This window comes from Sinocyclocheilus anshuiensis, unplaced genomic scaffold (assembly GCF_001515605.1).
Source record: "Sinocyclocheilus anshuiensis isolate Anshui unplaced genomic scaffold, SAMN03320099.WGS_v1.1 scaffold735, whole genome shotgun sequence".
Taxonomy (NCBI): Eukaryota; Metazoa; Chordata; class Actinopteri; order Cypriniformes; family Cyprinidae; genus Sinocyclocheilus; species Sinocyclocheilus anshuiensis.
Genome location: NW_015548245.1, coordinates 156,487 through 163,688, shown reverse-complemented (window position 1 = coordinate 163,688; position 7,202 = coordinate 156,487).

Below are 7,202 nucleotides of genomic sequence, written 5' to 3'. Positions count from 1 at the left end.
TTTTTTCCCCAAAATAAAAATCAAGATGATCATTTCATCTTGATAAACAAAATATATTGGTTTCTAATCATTGCTATGGACAGGCATCATGAACTTTTGCGGAGAATCATGGGTAAGATACAGAGTAGATTCTGGTAAGAAACATTGTAAGAAAAGTGACACGAGTCATGAGATATAAATGAGAAAACAACCTTCAGTCTTGCTATAATAATACATTTTTGCTGCATCATGAAATAAATCAGGAATCTGGTTTTGAGTGAAATAAGTATTAATAAATATATTTGTTAAGCATTTATAACATGCGAATTAAAAATTGCTCACTATTTGGCAGGTATTGCATTAAAATCACCCTTTTACTCATGCATTTATAACTGCTTATCAATGATTTATAATGCATTTGTAAGTGAGTTATTAGTCATTTATTAACACCTTTATAAACCCTTTATATAGGGAACCTTAATGTAAAGTGTTACCGATATTCTTTATGCTAATTTAAAAAGAACACTTTGTATATAAGCTTTGCTTTGTATTTTTGATTGTATTTATTTGTGCTCTTACAGTGGTGTTTGTATTTGTCTAAAGGTTTCTCACCTGCTTGACTAAACGACTGGCTGATTGATCACTGCATCAAAAAATCTGAAAAAATAAAAGAAAGCAAAGTATAGTCAATGAGTGGAATCCGGTCAAATTCTTGTAGTGGCTGTCTTATCAAGTGGGAGAGTTCTACACACTGAAACTTTGTAAATGGTGAAACCACTTGACGAGCACATTTATCTCTTCTGGCTACTTAGTGGGCTACACCTTGCTACGTTTTTCAGTGTGAACACACTACAAAATGGAGTAGAATTGTGCAGAAGCAAGCAAAATGGAATCAGTTAAAAGGCAGCTTAACTGGAAACTGAAGGCTAACTCAAAGCAAAGAATAGGAAATCTGTAGCTTGACCATTTTAGCTTCAGTAATATGTTATATAGAAGACGAACATTTTCATGATTAAGCTTAAATACAGATTTAAGCATTTTTCTTACAGGTGTTAAAGCTACCAAGAAATGTGTTCCACAGCAACAACCAAGTAAACTTTTGTAAGCGTTTTTTTGTAAGTTTGCTCCAAAAACATTGTCCATCGCCTTTGTTATGCCAGGTTCAGACTACACTATATTTTCGTCGGTCACGATAGTCACTGTGTCAGATTACACGATTTTGACTCCCCTTCGATGACACATCATACAGGCAGGAGTACTGTTGCCACAGCTCCACGAACCTTTCCTCCATCTCATAATTCCACCTAGCAGCACTATCATCTCTCTTTCGTTTCACCATATTTGAAACCTGTGTATGAAAGAGCTTCTGTGCTGCTATTGGTCAATGTCACCAATGTGACAGAACTAGTCGTGGACGACGGAAAAAAAATTAAACATGCCAGTCTTTCTGTCGTGATGTCGTGAAGCATCGCAGACGCAGAATCGGTTGTCGTCCACTATGACACACTACACGAGCTGAAACGATGGAATCTTGTGTCCCGACGCCCATTGTCATTTACGAATCCCCACGACACCCTACATCAAGCAAATCGTGGCAAAATTGGGCTAAATCGTGTAGTCTGAACCGGGCATTAGCTAGCAGGCCTAGCTAGCATGGATGAAATTAGTCAGTATGGCACTACAAAATGTTACCATTATTTGAACTTTGAGGCTCTGGGTTGTTTTTCGCAGTGGTTGTTAGTATGTCAATGGTTAAAAACAATGTCAAGATGGTGGATGTAGTGCGTCCAAGAATGCTGCAAAAAAACTATTATTGCTAGCTAGCAAGCTGAGCTAATGATGCGTACTCCACACCTGTATACTTACCAAATTCAGCACATACTATGAACGGACTATGAAAGTCCATGTGTAAAAATGTTAAGGCCAAGCCTAGCTCAGAATGTTATTGGATCTTACAAACAAATCCATCAAAAAAAAATGGCAGTGTGAAATTTACCATTCGAGAGTCAATAAGCAACACATTTATTTGGCTGTTGGAGCCCAGCAGGAATGTAATGAGATGGGAGGTTTTTGAAAAAGGGCCTAGGCAATTTCCTTCGACTCCATCCCTCATGATACAGCAACATCGCCAGGCCATATCTATGAAGGTAGATCCACAAATATTACCCTGCGTATGCAAATCTTTTTGACGTCATTTTACCTTCATAATATCCCAATGTTTACTTACGGAATGATAGGATGATACGCAATTGCAGAGTGCTGAAAGCAATCAGAGGGAACAACAGCCGTGGAGGAGTGTAATATCAGCTTATAAAGAATGATACGCCCCAGCCTGTCCAAGAATAGCAATGGATTTATTGTTCTCCATCCATATGCTCATATCAGCACAGGCTTTGGGCACTAGCCTCCTGAACACTCAGAAACAAAAAAAAAGCATGTTCAATAACATATATCTGGGAAAACAAATCAATTTAAATCCTCATTTGCATGTGTATATATATTTTTTTGCACATATGTTTGTGATGATACTTCCAATATTTAAGTTACACACTGGAGATTTATTCTTGCCCATTGTCCAAAAAGGCTATATAAACGCTTCTAAAAAAAACAGCACGTTTGAGTCACTCATAGTGTCATGATGTCCTGATTTCATTAATATAAACAAGACAGTGCAGCCGTAAACATTTCACGTTGAAAGCTTTGCTGCATATGCCACTCAACTGTGCGTTTTTATGCAGATGCAAGGGGCAGCAGTGAGTCTAATGTGGCTATTTACATGGACTGAACCGAGGCCACACAATAGCCTCCTACGCCGTATGCTGATTCAGACAGTGAAGAGCCTGTCGTGGGTGGCTTAATGGCATGAGCATGTTCAGAACGATTGAAATGCATGTTTACTCATCATACTACAAGAAGTTTTCCCAACCAATATTGTTCAGACTGACACTACATCTCCTGTAGACTTACTTTCAAGTAAACACACTATATAAAAAAGAAATAAAATTAAAAAATATATAAAAAGTTACAACAATAAGCTATTTCATAAAGCCTCCAGCCTATGGAATTGGTTTTATTTTATTCTTTTACCTCAGGCTCATGTACTTCGACGGCAGTCCTGCTGGGAGGGTCCAGCCCACGGCACTTACATAAGGCAGTCGCTGGAGTCTGGACACGAAATGATTCATGTGACTGGATGAACTATGAACCGACTGCAGACACAATGGGCTATTTTTGTTTAATTTAAGAAATGGTTCGTTCAAAAATGAAAATAATGTTATTTACTCACCCTCATGTTGTTCCAAACCTCAGTGGCTTCCTTGTATCCAGTGAAATGTACAAGGACAATTTTAACAAAATGTCCAGGCTGCTCTTGTCCAGGCTTTTAAGTTTCAAAAAGGTTACTTCTGGGCTAGTTATTTGTTAAAGGGACAGTCCACCAAAAAATTAACATTTTGCTTTTTACTCACCCTCATGTCGTTCCAAACCTGCATGACATTTTGAAGAATGTCCATTTAACGAAAATCATTGACTTTCACTGTATGGTCCAAATAAAGACATCAAAATATCTTCTTTTGTAAGGCAAGGCATTTTTGGGAGTGAACTATGCCTTTAAATACGGCTGTAAAGCATTACATGTAAATAATTATTTTATTCAAACAGACAGCTATTTCCTCATTTAAATGCAAATCAGATTGTTTCAGTCTTGTTATTTTTGTTTAAGGAACAGTTCATCCATAAGAAAATGTTATTTACTCACCCTCATGTCGTTTCAACATTCTATGACTTTCCTGCAAAGGAGTATTTTTGTTTTTGTCCATTCAGTGAAAGTCAAAGGGTTTAATGCTAATCAAGGCTACAAAGCATTACATGTAAATTATGTTTTTATTTAAACAAAAAAGCTAGAATTCCTCATCTGAATGCCAATCAGATTGTTTCAGTCTTGTTAAAAACTTCCACCCTGTTATACGTGCTTACCCGTGGGTTAAGAGTCCAGAGTGGTTTCAGATATAACTGTAATTAGATTCTAAAACAAATTTCAACTTTGCATCCATAAGGGATACAGACACTCTAATTAAGAAGTGCACAAAAACTCACTACGATTCTGTCAAAAAATGTTGGCCTCCTGCAAGTCAATTAGGGAGCCAACCGTGCCTTTAGTAATTTGTCAAAACACTGTCAGCATGAAAGGAATTGGGTAGAGAACGCTATGGTCCCTTGACGGGTTCGAGTAGTAAAACAAAAATAGGGCTTATTTGGGAATTGCTACTCCACATTGAAATGGTTGATTGTATTTTTTCTTTGACAAGTGCATCATGACCGAACCGCATTATTACTTCAACTTGAACTCTTCAACTTGGTTATGAAACTAACACTGCATGTGCAAGCAATTTTATGCTCTAATAAAGCGAGATAAATAATATAGTCTGTTAAGACTGCTGCACGGCTTGAGAAACCAGAAAATGTGGCCTAAAATGAACCAATCTGACTGAAAACTACAGTGCATTCACTACGTTTCAGTTTTTTTCAAGATAAGTTAAGTGAATATTTGACCAAAATTTATAATGCTTCCCTGTCTGAGACAGTCTAAAAAGTTTCAACAGATAAATGGTTCAGAATATTTCCTTGACAATTCTTCAAGACAAATGAAGGGTCTTGGATGCTTTTAGAAGAGAAGTCAGTTTTAAAACACTGAACGTTTTGTGATCAAGGAGTTATTAAGCACTGTTTTATTTCATTAGAAATGACTTGTGGCGAATGGACACTAATTTGAAGTGACAGCTTTGTGCTGTTTTGATTAATAAATCTTGAAGATTGACAGGTCTGATTATGACAGGCACACGCAGCAAAGGGACAAGACAGAAATTAATTATTGATTACTCTGAAGAATTTAAATACTATGGGGGAAAAGCACAAAAAATACTCTTGGACAAAAATAAATGCCAAAAAAGTTACATTTTTTGAGGGTAGGCATGGTTCATCATCTAGTATAATACAGGTTAAAAAACATGAGAGAGAATGCATAGCAGTGATTTTAAAACACTCTTAGGCAAAAAACCCTAAAATGTCCTTAAACATAGTATAATCACTGTAACTCACAGCCTTAAAGGAATTATCATTTGCTGAAAATTTACTCACCCTTAGGTCGTACAAGATGTAGATGTTTTTCCATCAGAAAATATTTGGAGAAATTTAGCCTTACGTCACTTGTTCACCAACAGATCCTCTGCAGTGAATGGGTGCAGTCAGAATGAGAGTCCAAACAGCTGATAAAAACATCACAATAATCCACAAGTAATCCACACAAATCCAGGTCATAATATCTTGTGACGTGAAAACAAATCCACACAAAATTATTTTGGCAGCTGTGGTTACAAGAATAATTATGTAAAAAAATACAGAAAAACTGTAAACACATTTACAGAACAAATTGTAAATTCTACAGTATAAAACTGTAATTTACAAACAAGACAACTTCAATATAAACCAGTAAATTCAACAACGTACACTGCTAATAAAAACTGTTTTGTACCTTTAGCATATAAGAGAAAGCCACTTCAAGAATCAAAATTCATCACAAGTAGCTTTTCCACAAGCTGAAGTATATACTAATATAGAGTATGAAGTATACTAATATACTGTTTTCACTTGTGCTTGATCTGTGCATGTTTCTCTACTAATTCAGATGAGACAACTTTTTACTGCAGAAATCAGTATATTATGGACAAAAGACTGATCTTTAAAACACCTTGATGGATTTGTTTCTTATAAGCATGCAACTTTTCACTTCACTAAGACATTAATCGATGGACTGGATTCGTGTGGATTATTGTGATGTTTTTATCAGCTGTTTGGACTCTCATTCTGACGGCACCCATTCACTGCAGAGGATTCATTGGTGAGCAAGTGATGTAATGCTACATTTCTCCAATCTGCTCCAATGAAGAAATAAACTCATCTACATCTTGGATGGCCTGAGGGTGAGCAAATGTTCAGCAAATTTTCATTTTTGAGTGAACTATTGTGAGAGGCTTACATTTAAACAACCACTGCAAACGCAACACTGAAAGACACAGATGCTCAAATAAACGCATCAATTATTGAAGTAAACAATTCTTTCACTAAGTAATATAGTTCATTAGCCTAATTATAGGCTGTTGCCAAGCAACACATAAGCAGCAAATTCAAATGTGTTCAACTGCGTAGTCACAAAATGTAGGCCAAAAACTCACAAAGCAGCTGTTTAGTCCATCACTAAATATCTGTGTTGTAGTATCTTTGTTCAACAGCAAGGTCCTTTCATGTAGTGTGGTAGCAGTGAGAGGCCCTTTAACTAATGCTTCAGTCTGAATATGGCGTCTTCTCTCCCTGAGCTCAAACCTATCGATTGAACAATTTGCAGTAGAATTGCAGAGTACTCTCTGTGGTGCTCATATAAGATAATTACCTCTGGGATACAAAGGGAAAAACGGCTGCTGAGAGTGATGCTGGTAAACCGACGCGTCACGGTATCATCAAACAGCAGGGGATAGATGTCGCTGCGTAGATTAAAGAAGAATGATGTGACAGCTGTGTCGTCTGCAGTAAAATCTTTCTGCGGCTATACATTAAACAGTGCAGCAGTTCAGAAGCCTGTTGTGAATGTGTAAAATTTAGCTGGAGAAACCCTTGACTGGATGTGAACAGCTGTAATGCTTGAGGGAGAGTTAAGCTAAAGACACATCTGATCTGATCCCAAGAAAAAACACAAACTCATGCATCTGATTTAAACAACTGAGAAAAACAAGCAGAGAAAAACACATTTTTCTGATAGATGGCACACAAGAGGACGGAGGAACATCAAGACCTCCCTGTTCACACTTTAAAACCGTTTGAAAGCACTAGTTGTAATATATATGTTTATATCATGTTACAGATATTAAATGCATACATAAACAAACAAATGTTTATAATTATATGAATGCATTTTATTACATTACATTTAGTAGACACTTTTATCCAAAGCGACTTACAAATGAGGACAATATATACACACATAAAATAATTACAATAATATATTTATAATTGCAATTTAAAATACGTATATATAAAATATATGTATAATATATTTATACATAATCATAATTTTCATAAATATTAAATATTCTACATTTATATAAAAAAACAAGATATACTGTGCATCCCTACGAAAGAAAGAGAAAAAGAAAGAGAGAAAGAAAGACTTT